This window comes from Bos grunniens, chromosome 26 (genome assembly GCF_055505025.1).
Source record: "Bos grunniens cultivar Pamir isolate PY7600 chromosome 26, Bosgru_T2T1.0, whole genome shotgun sequence".
NCBI classification, from domain to species: Eukaryota; Metazoa; Chordata; class Mammalia; order Artiodactyla; family Bovidae; genus Bos; species Bos grunniens.
The window spans coordinates 35,928,526-35,948,900 of record NC_141190.1 but is presented as its reverse complement, the minus strand read 5'-3'; the positions used below and the strand labels follow the sequence as shown (position 1 = coordinate 35,948,900).

The window sequence follows — 20,375 nt, the reverse complement described above, 5'->3', positions numbered from 1 at the left end:
TAGAAATTAGAACTCTTTATCTTTAATCCAAGTCCTCTCCCCTAAAAATGCTGCCAACATACATAGATCTTGGGGTTTCTAATAACATTAGGAATTTGGAGAGGGCTAATAAAGTGTCATTGCATTTTTTAAAACAGGAATTTAGTAACACTCTTTCAAATTTATTTGAAAACTCTTAAATGTGTCCTACAGAGGCTGATAAATGCATACATATTTCACTATTTGCACAGCCTAGACTGAAGAGAAACTTGGCTGCAATTTAATAGACTACTGTGAAGGTTAGATTAGCAAATAACTCCCCCACAAATGGACTGGTGAAATATAATAAAATTTAGGGAGGTAACTATAATGACTATCATTTGCGCTTGTCTAAAGAATACAAAAATGTAAAACATTAATAAAACCCTGAGAAATCAGACAAGAACACCAGCAAGATAAACAGGTAGACAGCTGCCGCCATGCTACATGTCTCAGGGAGAAGTAAACACTGAAACTGCAGCTATCAGACTATTCCAACCTTCCCCTGCAATTGAAACGTCCTTTGGAGTGAAATAACTGACAAGCCATGAAGAATCTCTGCTTTATTTCCTTGATTTCCATTTTCCACAGAGCCTTTCCACACAGCCTTAACAGCTGCACACAGTCTGCTGTCCTGAGCCATGTGCCAGGCTTGGTGTTTCCTGAGGCATTCATGCCAGTCCGTGTGTGTGAAGGCCCTTGTTGAGGTCTCTGTTCCCCCGTCCCCATCTGGGCTGCCGCAGTTCTCTGAGGTCCACTTCCCTCGGGTGCTGAACGAGAATCAGCTCTACTGGCAGTGCCATCAGAGGCAGCTCCCCTGGGAACATTCTTTAGCCATGACCTCATTGTGACCGCAGCTTGAGGGCAGTCTGGGTTTTGTTTCTGACCACCTGCATGCTCACTGGGTCCAGGGTCGTTCCCTTGTGTCGTATTTGACAACTGTCTTTGCTCTTATGTCATCTCTTACCTATGCCAACATGAGGCACATGGAAGCCAGCCTGTTGACAAGGGAGCTCTCATTCCTCCTCTGATTTAAAATCTCTCCTAGGCAGCGGGTTGTACAGCTGTTAGGATGTTGTCAGAATTCTGTCCACAAGAAAAGTGAGCCCCACACCACATTTCGCAATAGGTTCATGATGTGGTCATTCCTCTGGAGAATCATCAACATGTTGCTGTTGTTGTTGTTGACTTGCTAAGTTGTGTCCGACTCTGCAACCCCATGGACTGTAGCCTGCCAGGTTTCTCTGTCCATGGGATTTTCCAGGCAAGAATACTGGAGTGGGTTGCCATTTCCTTCTCCAGGGGATCTTTCCAATCCAGGGATTGAACCCACGTCTCTTGCATTGGCAGGCACTGGCAGGAGGATTCTTTACCACTGAGCCACCAGAGAAGCCCATAATCATCAACATGAACATCAACTAATACCCAGCTTCTGACTTCAGAGGGCCTCAGACTGATGCAACAAAACATGGGAAATACACCCTCTGAGACAGCTTGAAGCCTGCCAGCATTCTGTGCTCAAACGGTACATGAATGCTTAGATAGCACATTAATTGCAGGCATGAATCGAGCATATTTTAAATTGTGAAATCCCAGAGCATGGGCCAATGTTATGATTTTTCTATCCTGAAACAGTTTGCAAGAATGTTAGCCTATAAAATTTGTAGGCTGAGTTGCAATGCTTTGGCTCTTCCCTCGTGGGTTTAGTTGTTTACACCTTTAATAAGGCAGTGACTTGGAGTCACGATGCTATTAGATTTCAGGCTTCGGGGGACCCTCTCAGGCAGGGACACTGTCTCCTGGAGCTCTGACTTTGGGCATATTAATGTTCTATCACACATCATAAGAGCAGGGCAGCAAGGATGCTCACACCCACCCAGTTTCACAAATGAATCTCTCTGTGGGGTTGTCCACTTCAATAAATGCAGTTCCTTGATGTGTGCTACCTGAACATAAGATGCCAGCAACTCTAAAGAAATTGAGGCAAATAGATCTAAAGAAATGGGATAGTATTTCAGTTGATTTATTTCTGAAAGCACAGTCAGGCTATGATCATTGCTAGAGTGACCATCTATGGTTTTTCCCGGGAGACAGCTCTCCAAGATGCTAGCTTTTATTACATGTGTATATTTCATGTAAGTTCAGCCTTGCAAAAGGTTTCAAGATGTTTAACAAAAAATATGTTTTTTAGTCACTAAGTTGTGTTTGACTCTTTTGTGACTCTATGGCCTGTAGCCTATCAGACTCCTCGGTCCATGGGATTTCCCAGGCAAGAATGCTGGAGAGGGTGGCCATTTCCTTCTCCAAGGGATCTTCCTGACCCAGAGATCAAACCTGTGTCTCCTGCATTGCAGGTGGATTCTTTATCACTGAGCCACCACAGAAGCCCAACAATAAAAGACCAAAAACTAAATCAATAAAAGTTAAAATCTCATGTGCATATATACTAATTTCTGTTGACAGCGTTCAATTATTCAGCAAACATACTGAGCACCATTTCTGTAGACACTGAGCGCTACATTCACCAAGTGGAGAATGTATAGTCGGAAAGACACCTAAGGAAGCAAAGGGTTGTGACACTGCGAACGTGGGCTGTGCAAGCTTATACAACTTGACTGCCTGCTTAAGGACTAACCACTGGGCCAGAGACCTTCCTGGAGAAGCCAGTGTTTGGCTAAAGAGCTAGTCTTAAAGGAGTAGTGCTTATTAGTATGTTTGTGAGGTCCTGAGGGAGCTTGGAATGCAGCTTGACATGATTAAAAACAGGGGTTACAAATAGGGAGGTGGTAAAGAATCCATCTGCCAGTGCAGGAGACATAAGAGACACGGGTTCGATCCCTGGGTCAGGAAGATCCCCTGGAGGAGGGCACGGCAACTCACTCTAGTATTCTTGCCTGGAGAATCCCATGGACAGAGCAGCCTGGTAGTCTACAGTCCATAGGGCCACAAAGAGTAGGACACGACTGAAGCAACTTAGCACACACACATAAATAGAGGAAAGGCTAGAGAGAAGGCTAAAAGGACAGAGTGTGGACAAGTCTTAAAGGACATCTGTCCCATTTGTAGGCCAAGGTTTTTAAAACTTCCAAAATCTGTTTGGTAATAGGAAGTCATAGGGCTTCCCTGATGGCTTAGCAGGTAAACAGTCTGCCCTGAAGGAGACACAAGAGATATGGGTTCAATCCCTGGGTGGGGAAGATCCCCTGGAGAGGGGAATGACAACCCACTCCAGTATATTTGCCTGAAAAATCCCAAGGCCAAGAGGAGGCTGGTAAACTATAGTCCAATGGGTCACAAAGAGTCGGACATGGCTGAGTGACTCAGCACAGAACAGGGAGCTGTAATTGGGGAGGTGGTAGGGGCAGAAGGGTTTTAAGGGTATAACATATTAATAATGCCAACTACATGCTAGATACCCTTCTCAGTATGTCACATATATAAACATTTAATTTTTATCTTTACCTACAAGGTAGGTGCTTTTATCATTTCTTTAGAAAAGGAAGAAATTGGGGCAGAGAGTGGGTGAGACAGGGGATAGAGCTAATAGATAAAGCTGTCAGAATAGTAAACTGCAGAGTGCCCCCTCTTTACAGCTCTGACCTGCCTCTCAGATAAAGGTCCAGAGAAGGAGGTCTGGGGACTGGGAAGAGTGGGCTGGTTAGAGAAAACAATGGAGCCAGAACCCTTTGACTCTGACTGTAGTAACTTGGTGTGATACAGCTCAGGCCTGTCTATATTCAATAGGAAAAAAAGTTTCAGAGGTCAGTTGTTAATTCATGAAAATCCAAGGCCTTGACATGTATTGCACAAAGCACTTAGTGATTTACACCTCCCCCCTCCCCCAAATGGCTCTATCTCCTTTTTGGATCCTGATGAAGGAAGCACCATCACTGACCTAGACCCAGACATCCTGGAATGTGAAGTCAAGTGGGCCTTAGAAAGCATCACTACAAACAAAGCTAGTGGAGGTGATGGAATTCCAGTGGAGCTATTTCAAATCCTGAAAGATGATGCTGTGAAAGTGCTGCACTCAATATGCCAGCAAAGTTGGAAAACTCAGCAGTGGCCACAGGACCGGAAAAGGTCAGTTTTCATTCCAGTTCCAAAGAAAGGCAATGCCAAAGAATGCTCAAACTACCACACAATTGCACTCATCTCACACGCTAGTAAAGTAATGCTCAAAATTCTCCAAGCCAGGCTTCAGCAATATGTGAACCATGAACTTCCTGATGTTCAAGCTGGTGTTAGAAAAGATAGAGGAACCACAGATCAAATTGCCAACATCCACTGGATCATGGAAAAAGCAAGAGAGGTCCAGAAAAACATCTATTTCTGCTTTATTGACTATGCCAAAGCCTTTGACTCTGTGGATCACAATAAACTGTGGAAAATTCTGAAAGAGATGGGAATACCAGACCACCTGACCTGCCTCTTGAGAAATCTATATGCAGGTCAGGAAGCAACAATTAGAACTGGACATGGAACAACAGACTGGTTCCAAATAGGAAAAGGAGTACATCAAGGCTGTATATTGTCACCCTGCTTATTTAACTTCTATGTAGAGTACATCATGAGAAACACTGGACTGGAAGAAACACAAGCTGGAATCAAGATTGCCAGGGGAAATATCAATAACCTCAGATATGCAGATGACACCACCCTTATGGCAGAAAGTGAAGAGGAACTCAAAAGCCTCTTGATGAAAGTGAAAGCAGAGAGTGAAAAAGTTGGCTTAAAGCTCAATATTCAGAAAATGAAGATCATGGCATCCAGTCCCATCACTTCATGGGAAATAGGTGGGTAAACAGTGGAAACAATGTCAGACTTTATTTTTGGGGGCTCCAAAATCATTGCAGATGGTGATTGCAGCCATGAAATTAAAAGACGCTTACTCCTTGGAAGGAAAGTTATGACCAACCTAGAGAGCATATTCAAAAGCAGAGACATTACTTTGCCAACAAAGGTTCGTCTAGTCAAGGCTATGGTTTTCCCTGTGGTCATGTATGGATGTGAGAGTTGGACTGTGAAGAAGGCTGAACACCGAAGAATTGATGCTTTTGAACTGTGGTATTGGAGAAGACTCTTGAGAGTCCCTTGGACTGCAAGGAGATCCAACCAGTCCATTCTGAAGGAGATCAGCCCTGGGATTTCTTTGGAAGGAATGATGCTAAAGCTCAAACTCCAGTACTTTGGCCACTTCATGCGAAGAGTTGACTCATTGGAAAAGGCTTTGATGCTGGGAGGGATTGGGGGCAGGAGGAGAAGGGGATGACAGAGGATGAGATGGCTGGATGGCATCACTGACTTGATGGATGTGAGTCTAGGTGAACTCCGGGAATTGGTGATGGACAGGGAGGCCTGGCGTGCTTCGGTTCATGGGGTCACAAAGAGTTGGACACGACTGAGCGACTGAACTGAACTGAACTAAAGGAAGCACTATAATTCTGTGGCACTTGGGTAATGGGGGTCCTGATAATAAACACTGGAAAGCTGGAGAATTCAAATCAATATTGTAACACAACCTTACTAATCAGTCCTAGAGTGAATCTGATTGGCAGGAAGATGACACTGACGTGTGACAGAATGAAATGATGAAGAATAAAATGAATATTATGTTCTGATAATTTATGGAATTTCTGTCAGTTAAAACCACAGTGATTCTGAGTGTGTCTTAAAGAGGAATTTACCTAAATGATAGCAGGAGAGCAGCTTCGTATTAGGCTACCTTCTGGAGACCGTTTCCACATGGTTTGGGACTATAGTTATAGAGTAGTATCAGGGCATGTTCTAGTTTAATCTCCTAATAAACAACCTTCATTCCTGCTCCCCCACCAAGCCCTTTTCCTCATTTTAACCAGACGTTAAGATTTCTTAGAAAGTGTATTTCCTGGAAATGGAATTTTGCCTTGCAAATGAAAGAAGAAGAAGGAGAGAGGGATTTTCCTGGTGGTCCAGTGGCTAAGAATCTGCATCCCCAATACAGGGGGCCAGGGTTCAACTTCTGGTCAGGGAGCTAGATCCCACATGCAGCAACTAAGAGTTTGCATGCTGCAACTGAAGATCTTGTACGCCACAATCATCCCATGTGCTGAAAGTAAGACCCGGCACAGCCAATAAATTAAAATTTTAAAAAAGGAGGAGAAAGAGAACTTATGAGATAAGGCAATGGTTAGCGTTTAATTTGGTGTTCAGTGGCAAGGGCCAGTGACAGGGTGAAAGAACATAACAGACTCTGCACATCTCAAGCAATTGCATCTGCACTGGGTGTTTTATAAAATAAAATTTAATGGGGGTGTGGGGTTCCATTGAGAGACATCGTGATACAGACAGAGATACAGAGACAAAAAGAGTGTCTCTGTAAAATTATAAAAGAATTTAAAGTAGATAGAATGTTGTAATGATAATGACAAGGGGGTGAATTCCAGAGAGATTTGGGGATTTTCAGGACTAAAGAATCACTTGAACCAATCTTACTAATTGTGTAGGATACAGAAGATTCAAGACAACCTCTAATTTACTCAACACATACTTTCAATGCTTCGATTTATTAAGAACTAGAGATGTAGACCTGGTCAGGACAGTCTTCTGCGCTCATAGAAATCTGTAGTGAAAATACTCTAGGTAGACAGCAATACCATTAGCTAAGAAAAAAGAATATAATGGGGGATGGGGGAAATAAACGTCTGAAGAATAGATATTAAAACTAATGAGTTCAACTTTGAACATGCTGAGTTTGAAGAGCCAAAGGGACCCTCAGGTGGAGATGTCTAGCAAGCTCTTGGCTAATGGGTTTTCAGATCAAGAAAGTTGTCATCACAGGCACATCAAAGGTGGATGAGGTCTGGTGAGATCACCTACAGGGAACGGGTAGAGCAGAAAAAGGGCCTAGACAGGAAGCCCGAGGAACAGCAATATTTAACACAAAGAGCATCCAGCAAAAGATATTGTGATGAAAATGACTCAGAAAGAAAATAAACTCTTGCTTGAATAAAGTCATAAAATTAAAGGGGAGAGAGTTTTGTTTTCTGTAATTGCCTGTTTGCTTTGAATTCTTCACTGGGCAATAATCTCTGTCTGGGAAACGACCATGGTTATCTTGTTCACTTTGTCTTCCCAATGACCAGAATGGTATTTAAGATGTATTTGTGAGAGACTTAAGAGAGCACTAACCAGTAGCAAAACATGCTTCAGTCAAGTCCAGTAGGACAAGGACTGCAAAACGTCTACCAGACTCACCAGTTAGGGAATTAGGCCATGTGGGGGAAGAACCATCTAAGTACTGGATGGAAGGACACCTAATACATATCACTGGCTTTGAAACTATTAGACGTATAAAGAACTATTAGGGAGAAAAGCGTAAACGCACAGTTTCTAGACAATAAGCCTTTCTTTGACAACAGTTCCTTTAACTAGTATGGAGTTTTATTATATTAATCACTTGCTGACTGCTAGACTGATATGAAAATACAATGCAGAATAAGATAGTTATAATGACAGTAGTAAAAAATTTTTAGATGGCATGAGTCCATCAATATAATGCTGAATTCTTTTAAAATCTGGAATAGTCACTTGAAAATTCTTAAGCAAAAAGCAATGCTGCCTAACCAGAAACAGTTTAGGAAGAGTTTGACCAGCTTATGATGTGCCTTCATGGACCGCATAGACTCCAACTCCTTAAAGCTTCAGCAATTGCATGTTCTGGTTCTTATTGACAGAAACTGAAATTACTGAGCAAAGGACTGGCTGATTGTCAAAAAATTACATTAAATGGATCCTGGACTTCAGCTTGGACTTAAGAACATTTGTTTCTAAACAAGCACTTAGAAGCCCTGGAAAGCAATAAAGTGAAATGCAATTTGCACCGACTAACGGAGCAGCTAAAAGAAAGGGAGTGGAGAATGGGTGCTGGTGAGAGAGGATAAGTTTTGTTGGGGAATTCTGTTGTAAAATAGTCTTTCCCTGATGATGAAACACTGGCTAATGACATCTAGAATTTTCAGCTGAAGCCATAATAGCTTCAAGTTTGGGTGGCTGCACATTAAAACAAGAAACAATGCAACATAAAGGCAAAGCCATATACTAAAATTTGGTATTTGGGGAAGTAGCCTATTTTATAGGGCTAAATATCTCTCAGTTAAAAAGCAAAACAAAGCAAACCCCCCACTTTTATGGTGTAGCTTAGACATTTAATGCTAAGTGCTAATTCAGCTCATGAAATAGCTTGACAGTTGTTTCCTTCTTGTATAGGAGGTGGTTTTATTTTCCTAAATACAAATGGTATAAGAAAGAAAACTATTAATAAGGTCTACTTCAACACAACCACTTGTAAGAATTTATGATTAGGTGTACGCATGTGGCTCACTCTTTTTTTATATTCTTCGATCATATATGTACATGTCTGTCTTTATTAGATCATATATAACTTTAAGGTCAAAAGCCGTGTCTCACTGGATTTTTGCCTGAGTGTTATATTTTATACTTAATGCTCAATAAACGCTGCTTAAACAAACAAATGATGATGTTTCAGGTGCTGGAGGCCCTCAGATAATTTAGTCTCATGAAATCCACATTAAGAATCTAAATCACATTCATTATTGCCTCATAAATAATTTCATAATTTTTCCCGAGATTTTAAAAATAATAGTAGTTCAGCATAATCAGATTTGCTCCCCAATTCAAAGGTCAAGGGAAAAAAAACCCTATGTTCTTCGTTATTTAAAGTAGACCAGGAGGTAGAGCTTAAATTCTTGGCTTTAAAGACGTCCGTAGAGGCCTTCTGTGCTCCGTTGACTCTGGGGCCAAATTTGTAGAAGTAAACATGCAGATGCCTGTTTCTGATTCTGAAGGGGAAGTGGGATGATACATAATACCTAAAAATGGACTCCGAGCGCGTTATTTCCAATCTGGCCTGGGATTTGTGTTTAGAGAAGCAATTTCCTTGCAAATTAACCAGCAGCACAGTAAGAAAAGGAAAAGTTACGTAAAGGAAAACAGTTTCTATTTGAAATAAACAGACAAATATGATTTGGAGAATACCTGCTATAACCCACGGGCAAATCTAGACATGATTTTATTCCAACTGTTGAGAGAGACTTGAGAGGTATGTTATGTATCAGAGTTATGGATTTTCTTCCCCCACGGTGAGGGTATATTACACAGATGAAAGGGAACAGGCATTAAGGCATTACACCAGAAATATCTGGACTTGAAATATTCATTTATTTGCTTGTTTATTTTAAATAAAACTATATATATTTAAGGTGTACAGCATGGTGTTTTGAGGAACTTTAACACAATGAAATGATTACTACTGGTGCTGGTGGTTTAGTCGCTAAGTCATGCCCGACTCCTGGGACCCCATGGACATAGCCTGCCACCCCCTTCTCTCCATGGGATTCTCCAGGCAAGAATACAGGAGTGGGTTGCCATTTCCTTCTCCAGGGGATCTTCCTGACCCGGGGATAGAACCTGGGTCTCCTACATTGCAGGTGGTCTCCTGCATTTCAGGATTATTTACTGACTGAGCCATTAGGGAAGGGAAATGATTACTGGGGTCAAGTTTATCATCATCTCCACACAGTTATCACTTTTTGTGTGTGGTGATAGCACCTGAAATCTGCTCTCTTAGCAAACTGTTCAATACAATGAAATGATTACTACTGGTGCTGGTGGTTTAGTCGCTAAGTCATGCCCGACTCCTGGGACCCCACGGACATAGCCTGCCACTCCCTTCTGTCCATGGGATTCTCCAGGCAAGAATACAGGAGTGGGTTGCCATTTCCTTCTCCAGGGGATCTTCCTGACCCTGGAACTGTATTCATCAGGTTGTATATTAGGTCTCTCAGCTTATTGATGCTACATAACTGCAACTTTGTGCCTCTGATCACCATCCACCCCTAACTGTCCCTATCTCACCATTCCTGGTAACAGCATCCAACTCTCTGCTTCTAAGTATTTTACCTTTTTAGATTTCAAGTACAAATCCTTACAGCGTGTGCCCAAGTGTCTGGTACACAGTAGCTGTTCACTAAGTATGTGTTGAATGAATGAATGAATTATAATACATCTCACTCTTATTTTGTTGTTGTTTACCACTACATGTTTATTATGAGAAATTCGAAAAAAAATATTAACAATGCAGTGTGCTGACAAAGATGTGAAGCAAATTGAACTCTCCTACATGGCTGGTGACTGTATAAAATGGCACAGCCACTATGGAAGATACTTTGTCAAATTTTTTAGGGTTCAGGGTGGGGAGCACATGTATACCTGTGGTGGATTCATTTTGATATTTGGCAATACTGATACAATTATGTAAAGTTTGAAAATTAAATAAAATTAAAAAAAATTTTTTTAAAGTTTAACATATACCTAACGTGTGTGTGTGCACACGCATGCGCTCAGTTGCTCAGCTGTATCCGACTCTGCGACCTCATGGACTGTAACCTGCCAGGTTACCATTTCCTCCTCCAGGGTATTTTCCCAATCCTTGTGGCACAATGGTAAAGAATCTGCCTGCCAATGTCAGAAACACAAGAGACATGGATTCGATCCCTGGGTTGGGAAGGTCCCCTGGAGGAGGAAATGGCAACACAGTCCAGTATTCTTGCCTGAAGAACCCCATGGATAGCCAGGGTTGCAAAGAGTCAGACACGACTGAGAAACTGAGCATACACACACAAACTTAATTTAGGATTCAGCAATTCCTCTGTTGGGATTTATCCTCGAGAATGAAAATTTACATTCACACAAACTTGTATATAAATTTTCAAAGTATCTGTTGTAACATCCCCAAACTGGATGTATCCCAAGCGAATAGATAAACAAATCTGTAGTATATTCATACCGGGGAATTGCACTCAGGAATGAAAAGACATGGAACATTATAAGTAGGTACATCTCATCCTTAACCTTTCACCATGGTCAACTGGGTTTCCCACTGTTCAGTGTCACTCATGCTGGGCAAGAGCCCAAAGAACTTGGGGATGCATAGTAGCCAGGGGTCCCTTATAGAACAAACTGGCAGATTGTGAGAAGCTGCAGTTGGCAGATCATACCCTGTGACAGCAGACACAAAGAATTCCAGCAATTTGGCAGGTAGACAGAGCTAGATGTGAAGTGATTAAAGTTTTGTGCTCAGTGGAGTTTCGTGGTAATGTGAATGTTTCTTATTTTCTACTGTCACATTGAAGAGGGATTTCGTTTTACTTAAAATTATCTTGTTTAGCCCCAAGACTGTAATTCACTGAACCCATTTCTAGAGAGTGTTCCCGGAGAACATAATTAGCCACATACCGCATGCTTACGTGGAACAGTACTGAAAGTTCATACAATCAGCTTGGCTTCCTATTTATTCTCTCTCTTACCCAGCAATCTGAGATTGAAATATAATTTTTTTAAAGAATTACAAGGCAGGAAATCATTGAGAAGATAAAATATACATCTATTCAGAGTCCCCCCACATTCTTATGTTCTAGCCTTTATAGATTTGAGTCTAGAGGCTCCTCTCGCTACTTCCACTGATTCTGTGCACACATTTGTACTTATTTCTATTGTTTTGTTTTGTTAAATCCTGCTTGATAAGGAGACAAAGTTAAAGGGAAAAAATTTTCCATTCTTAAATCAACCTCCACTTAAAGACAGGCCACTAACACTGATCTAAAGAAGGGAGGCTAATTTACAGTGAAGTTAGTCTTTTTGGACATTTGTCAAGCTTCACTTAATCTGTGATTTAAGAGAAGCACTGAAGAAAACATAATTTAAAAAAACAACTGGACATGTTGGTGGTGAAACTCAACAGCAACTTCATTTTTAGGTACTTGAAATAAAATTCAAATTCATGAACAGACTAATTTTATTACTTTCAAATAATAAAACTCTTATTTTTCTACAGTGCAGGTTCTCACAATTTAGTACACATTCTCAGCACCCATTCTTAGTCTTTATCATATTATACTCAAGTTAAAGTGTGAATAAGATGAGTGTGAGAGAAGTCTTGAAATGGACTGGCTTTTAGGAACTACAACAGGAATGAGCGAGGGTCTGAATTTTTAATGTTTGTGTGCTCATCTGCTGAATGGCTGCCACCTATTCATACATGCATTATGCAGGCAGGTATGTGCCTCTGCAAACGTGCCTCTCAGATTTCCTTCTACCCCAATGGTGTATGTGAGCAGTAACTGATATGTATCATGCTTTGCTTTGTGAGAAAGGTTTTTCCCAGGTACCTACAGAATTTAGATAACACAATAATTCTGTGAGGTCGATACTACTATCATTTTTAACAGATGAAGAAACTGAGGCCCACAGAGGCTTGAAAACTCATTTCAGATTTTATATCTAATAGACATATAGAGGTTCAACTCACACCCAGGTCTCATGGCTACTTCCTATGTGCTTTCTTACAAGCTAGACCGTAAGAGAGGCACTATGAAAATTAAGAGTGCTTTCTCCTATAACCATACCAGAGCTGCCTCAATCTTTCTTTCTTCTGCCTGACTCTCTTGGCTAAGGCCATTTCCGAGCCCTGAGGGTTAATGTTCTGTAGCAATTCAAAGGCATGTCACAGAACATTGCATAATCCCAAAGGAGGAAGACAACGTTCAGACTGCCGAGGCCAGCTGCCCACTTGTTCTTTGTAACACTTCTCTCTCTCTCTCTCTCTCTCTCTCTGTGTGATTGATAGCTTACTGTTATATATGTCTCTGGAATGCTTCCTGCAAATTAGGAATTTATTTTAAATGATTAGACTCTATTCTTTTATTTTAATAAGATCTAGTGGGTAGACTGAGATTCCCCCTGGGAATCTCCCTGCAATGCAGGAGATGCAGAAGTCACGCGTCCTATCCCTGGGTCAGGAAGACCCCTTGGAGGAGGGCATGGCAACTCATTCTAGTATTCTTGCCTGGAAAATCCCATGGACAGAGGAGTCTAGTGGGCTATGGTCCACACAGTTGCAGAATCTGACATGACTGAAGCGAGTAAGCACTCATGCACTGGGAAGATTAAAACAATCAAAATGATAAAAATAAGCATATAATATTTTTCATTAAAAAAGGAACCACTATAATATTCTGATCTTCAGTCAATGACAAGTTCTGAGGAATCAGAAGGCTGAATTAGTTTATTCAGTTACCTGATCTTACCTTTATGTGATATTCAGAGACTGAACTGGCTTTTGACCTATTTTATTAAGGTTGCTTTTTTAAAAATCAGATATCATTTTCTCATTTTCCCAAAAAACAATACATACTGTAGCTTCCACCACTAGGATAATGAAAATGAAATTCACCACTATGGTTCAAATGAAAAAGAACTCTAATAAGATTCTCCTTTTCAGACTGTAGTTGGTTGTCAAAGAACATTTTTTGTAGGTACAAGATGTTCTAAGAATGTCTGATTAAAATTAATTAAGGGAGTAAGAAAAAATATACTTGAAAATGTCTGCTATAATTATGTTTTCTATAAATAGATAAACCACATTTCTCATCAAGACCTATTACTGTAATTTGTCTTATAAGGATTTTTAAAAACTAGACATCTATTTATTATTTAGTACCATTTACAGTTGCTGCTATTTGGATATCCTAATGGTGATGAATTTTGTTGTGGAAACTTTAAAAAGAAATTTAGAAAAGGTTATTTAAAATTTTTGTGATAATCTCATGTAGAAAGAATCCTGTTTCATAAGGGTACCAAGCACAGTCAGCAGCCATCCTATTGCAATAGCATAAAATCAGATTTTGATACTCTGCCAGTAATATGATTCATATTACCATTACTGAAAAACAATAGCACTGAATTTTCAACAACTCAGCTTTAGTTTTCTAAACATATACATGTGATTTTTTTTTGTTTGATAAAAATAGAAATTATCTGAGAGAGAGCCTTTTTTGGGTCTTACTCTCTGAAAAATAACAAGACAAAAATGCCAAACTATATTGTGGTTAAACAGATTATATGAAAGTGCTAGCCACTCAGTCATGTCCAACTCTTTGCGACCCCATGGACTGTAGTCTGCCAGGTTCCTCTATCCATGGAGTTCTCCAGGTCAGAATACTAGAGTGGGTAGCCATTCCTTTCTCCAAGGGCATCTTACTGACTCAGTGATCGAACCCACGTGTCCTATGCTGCAGGCAGATATTTACATTTTGAGCCACCAGGGAATATGTAAGGGAAATATGTCCCTGCAGAGATGTCAGGGGACTCTCAATATTTTTATTGAGATGATCTCAGGGAGGATGGGTAAAAGAATGTGTAGTGGCACTTCAAAAAGAGATTCCGGGAGTGACACAGTGCAATCTGTCTAAAGGGCTCTCTTTTTTCAGAGAAAGACATCTTTATTGGCCCTCTAGTCTATTCCTTCTACACAGAGCTTTAATTAAATAATTAGTGTTAATAAGACAAACTAGTGTAGGTGAAGCAAAGGTAAGGCAAGGTACCTGATCTATACGAAAAGCTCCCTAGTGGAATATAATCATTACTGTGGCAAAAAGGATGAGCAAGAATTAGTCAAGTGACACTGAGAAACAGAGGAAGACAGAGCAGAGAGAAAAAAGGCAGAGAGAAGAACCTGTGAAAATATCAGGAGGCTGCGAAAATGTGCCCCGTTGAAGGAATTAGAATAAGCTTATAATGTCCATACATAGAGTAGAAGAAATGTTATGAAACAAGTATGATACTACAAAGGTAGGGCAAAGCCCATAAAAGGACCTTGTAAACAAACAATATAATAGATTTTAATCCAACTATATTGATTATTACATTAAATGTAAGTGGTCTAAATATATAAATTAAAAGACAGAATTGTCATATTCCAAACACCAGTTAAAAGGAAGCTGGAGTGGATATATAAATAGAAGAAAAAGTAAATATCAAATTAAAAAACCATTACCAGGAAAAAGGAAGGACGTTATAAAGTGATAAATAAGTCAATTCATCAACACAACAAAATAATCCTAAATGTGTACACAAGTAACAAAACAGCTTTAAAATACATGAAGTATAAACTGATAGAACTTAAAAAAGGATTCCACAAGACCACAATTATAGCTGGATATATAAACACTTCTCTTTCAATAAGACCATAAAACTAAGGCCAGATCAGTAAGAATACAGAATTAAGGATGTAGAAGACTTGAATAATATTATCAATAAAACTGACCTCACTGGCAATTCTAGAACTCTACAAAAGAACAGAATATACATTCTATTTAAGTGTACATGGATCATTCACCAAAACAGATCATATATGAGCCTTAAAAGATACCCAAACAAAGTTCAAAGGATGGAAAACATATAAAAATATTATCTGGACACAACAGTGTTAAACTAGAAATAAATCACAGAAAGTTATCTGGAAAATTCTCAAATATTTTGAAATTCAACAACATGCTTTTAAAGAACCCAAGAATCAAAGAAGAATTCACAATGAAAACTGGAAAATGCTTTGAACTGAATGAAAATGAAAATACAACATATCAAAATTTGTGCAATGTAGCTAAAGGAATATAAAGGGAACTTTATATCTTTATACCCTTATACTAAGAAAAGAGAAAGGTTCAAATCAATAATCCAAGCTCCCCTTTTAAGACACTAGGAAATAAACAGTAAATTAAACTCAAACAAATAGAAATAACAAAGATATGAGTATCAATTACATACAAAATAAAAATAAAAGAAAAAATATGTAAAACCAAAAGTTGTTTCTTCAAAAATATCAATAAATTTGATAAATCTCTAGCCAGACTGATTGAGAAAAAGACATAGATCAGAAATGAAAGAGAAAACATCACTATAATACTACAAATATTAAAAAATAATAAGACAACATTGAAAAGATAATAAAAGCATCCCAATTGATTTGACAACTTAGGTAAAATGACTAATTCCTAAGAAAACACAAATACTAAAATGTACTCAAAAAGAACAGCCTTTAAAGAAATACAGTCTACTAAAGTGCTGGATCATCAAAAAAGCAAGAGAGTTCCAGAAAAACATCTATTGCTGTTTTATTGACTATGCCAAAGCCTTTGACTGTGTAGATGACAATAAACTGTGGAAAATTCTTCAAGAGATGGGAATACCAGACCACCTGACCTGCCTCTTGAGAAACCTATATGCAGGTCAGGAAGCAACAATTAGAACTGGACATGGAACAACAGACTGGTTCCAAATAGGAAAAGGAGTACGTCAAGGCTGTATATTGTCACCCTGCTTATTTAACTTATATGCAGAGTACATCATGAGAAACGCTGGACTGGAAGAAACACATGCTGGAATCAAGATTCCCAGGGGAAATATCAATAACCTCAGATATGCAGAGGACACCACCCTTATGGCAGAAAGTGAAGAGGAACTCAAAAGCCTCTTGATGAAAGTGAAAGAGGAGAGTGAAAAAGTTGGCTTAAAGCTCAACATTCAGAAAACGAAGATCATGGCATTTGGTCCCATCACGTTATGGGAAACAGATGGGGAAACAGTGGAAACAGTATCAGACTTTATTTTTGGGGGCTCCAAAATCACTGCAGATGGTGACTGCAGCCATGAAATTAAAAGACGTTTACTCCTTGGAAGGAAAGTTATGACCAACCTAGATAGCATATTAAAAAGCGAAGACCTTACTTTGCCAAAAAAGGTCCGTCTAGTCAAGGCTATGGTTTTTCCAGTAGTCGTGTATGGATGTGAGAGTTGGACTGTGAAGAAAGCTGAGTGCCGAAGAATTGATGCTTTTGAACTGTGGTGCTGGAGAAGACTCTTGAGAGTCCCTTGGACTGCAAGGAGATCCAGCCAGTCCATTCTAAAGGAGATCAGTCCTGGGTGTTGTTTGGAAGGAATGATGCTAAAGCTGAAACTCCAGTACTTTGGCCACCTCATGCGAAGAGTTGACTCATTGGAAGAGACTCCGATGCTGGGAGGGATTGGGGGCAGGAGGAGAAGGGGACGACAGAGGATGAGATGGCTGGATGGCATCACTGACTCAATGGACGTGAGTTTGGGTGAGCTCCGGGAGTTGGTGATGGACAGGGAGGCCTGGCGTGCTGCAGTTCATGGGGTGCAAAGAGTCGGACATGACTCAGTGACTGAACTTAACTGAACTGAAAGTGTGTTAGTGCTCAGCTGTGTCTGACTCTTTGTGATCCCTTGGCCTATAGCCTGCCAGGCTCTTCTGTCCATGGAATTCTCCAGGCGAGAATACTGGAGTGGGTTGCCATTCCCTTCTCCAATAATCTACTAAAGGATTTCTTAAACCTGCCCCCCTACCTTACCTGCGCCATCCCACAAACCCAGGGACTAGACGGCTTTACTTCTTTACTTAGTGATTTCTATTAATAGCAAACATTGAACATTATATAATACCAATTCTGTATAAACTCATCAAGAAAACAGATGGTAAGGGAACATGTTCCCACCCATTTTATGAAGGTAGCATTACTTAGATATCAAAGTTGCACAACAACTGGCAAATAATCAAAATTACAAACCAGTGTAACCTAATGAACATAGAGGTAAAATAAAAACCTTTAAAAACAGCAAGTTGAATTCAGCTATATGTAAAAAAATGAAAAAAACGACATTATCAAGTGAAATTAATTTGCAAAACACAATTGTCAGTTTGACACTGGAAAATCAATCAACTTAATTTACAATATCAACAAACTAAAAAGGTAAAACCATGAGATGATCTTTGAAAGTGCAGAAAAACATTGTCAAAAGTCAGCATCCAATCCGGACAAAAATTCTTAGGACCTTAGAAGGAAATTTCTTACATCCAATAAAGAAACTTTTAGAAAAACCTAAATTTAACATTATTTTTAATGGTAAAAGACCAAATTTTTCTTCTTAATATAGCAATAAAGCAATAAAGCTAGCTGACAACATTTTAATACAATAGTGTATTAGAAGTCTAGCCAATGCAACAAGGTAAGTAAAAGAATTAACAGACATACAAATGGGAAAAGAAGAATTAAAACTGTTAATTTGCAGATGACACGATTTTCTACATAGAAAATCTTAAAGAATCCATGAAAAATTCTATTCAAATAAATAACTTGAGTTTAGAGAGATCACAAGATAAAGGGTTAAATAGGCAAAATTTGACTGTATTTAAGTATTCAGTGGCCAGAAACAATAGAAATTAAAACAAAAAAGTACCATTTACAATAGCATAAAAAGTGAAAAATACAAATTTAATAAACTATTTCACCACAACACATTGCTGAGAGGAGTTAAAGAGAACCTAAATAGAGAGATCCTGTCATATATATAGATTAGAAGAAACAAGACTGTTAACATAGCAGTTTCCCCCATATTGATCCATAGAGTCAGCCCAACTCCATTCAATACTTAGCTAGGGTTTTTCATTTTTTTCTTTTGTAAAAAATGAAAAGTTGATTCTAAAATTTACATGGAATTTCAAAAAATCCCAAAATAGCCAAAATGTATTTAAAGAGAAGACTCACCATTGTAAGATTCACACTATTTGTGGGATTGGTATAAGGATAGACATATACATCAATAGAACCAAATAGAGCCAATAAATAGAAACATACATATATGGTCAATTGATTTGCAACAAAACAGCTGAGGTAATACAAATAGGGCAAGGAAAGTGCTGGAGCAAATTAGATATCCATATTAATATAAAGAACTTAAGCCCATACCTCACACTATATCAGGCAAAAAGCAAAGAAGAAAAACTAACAAAACCTCAAAGTGCAGGATAGAGCTGAATCTAAGAGCTAAAGCATAAAACTTTTGCATGAAACCTTTTGTGACCTTGACTTACGCAGACATTTCTTAAATTTGAAACCAAAAGCATAATCCATAAAGGAAAAAAATTAAATAAATTGAGCATTATCTAAAGGACATTTGTTCTTCAAAAGACACCTTTAAGAAGAGCAAAGGGCAAGCTGGGAGGAAATATTGGCAGAACACATATAGGACAAAATACTTGTGTCCAAAATGTATTTTTAATCTCATAATTCTTACAACTTAATAGCAAGAAAACAAGCCAATTAAAATTGGGCAAAAAAACTGGAGCAGACACTTCATCACAGAAGTTATATAAATGGTCAATAAACAAATGAAAAGATGCTCAACATCAGGGAGCTATAAAATGAACCTATGATAAGATAACCAATAGAATTTCTAAAATTAAAAAATGTTACTATACCCAGTGTTGGATGTGGAGCAATTGTAACTTACAAAGACTTCTGATGAGAATGTGTAGCAGTGTAGCCTCTTCAAAGACAGTTTGACAGTTCTTCACAAAGACATCTATTTATCACACAATCTACTCTTAGGCATTTACCAAGAGAAATAACAATATGTGTCCACAAAAAATATCTTTACATAAATGTTCACAGGAGCTTTACTCATGATAGCTTTAAACTGGAAACAAGACAAAAGTTCATAAACTGATGAATAGATAAATTATTAAATACTATACTAAAGAATTCTATTTACTTACAGTGATAAAGAAAAATTTCTTCCTAGTACTGGTTTAAGTGTGCTACACCAAAAAAGATACCATTTTGAAAATGTTGCAAATGTCATCTTAAGGCTGAAAAACAACATATTAGCAACATTTTCCATACAATAACCTTCTCCATTGTAGTCCACTTAAACTAGTGCTAGGGGAAAAAAAAAACACAAGGATGAAAGTATTAGCATATATATTTTAGCCATTTTATTAACATTTGTTTGTCACTCATAATTATTAGTTAATAAAATGTAATAGCTTAATAATTCATATAGCAAAGATAAATTATACTAGGTGGAATGATAAAAGGTATTATCCCTTCAACTTTCCTCCATCCTAGGAAGAAACGTCTCAAAACTAAGGGCCCTTAATTAACTTGAGAAATTAAAAGCAACTTTAAAAGGCAATCCCAGTAATCAGACACACCCAGCTGAACACATAAGCACACGCCAAAAAAGAACAAGAAGCTATTTCAGGTATGTCACTGACTACACATTTCCATGCAGTACAAACAAGTGAAGTCAAAGTGGCTCATTCGTGATCCAGCTCTTTGTGATCCCATGGACTATACAGTCCACAGAATTCTCCAGGCCAGAATACTGGAGTGGGTAGCCTTCTCCAGGGGATCTTCCCAACCCAGCGATCAAACCCAGGTCTCCTGCATTGCAGGTAGATTCTTTACCAGCTGAGCCACAAGCGAAGCCCGCAGTACAAACAAAGCCACAACTAAAATTTGTTAGTGCTGCTAACTAGAGAAACAATACAGTCAAAGCGGCATACATCTTAATTCTACATTTGACAATGTCTTTATTTAAATTGCAAGACATGTTGATTGTAGGATGAGGATAGCCACAAGTGTGAAAAGGCAACCACG

At 38.9% G+C, this 20,375-nt stretch overlaps 1 protein-coding gene across 7 annotated transcripts in view; it reads right to left on the bottom strand.

Moving 5' to 3' along the window:
* ATRNL1 (attractin like 1) overlaps positions 1–20,375 on the bottom strand; it is an 810,133-nt gene that overhangs the window by 162,139 nt on the left and 627,619 nt on the right. The window lies entirely within an intron of this gene.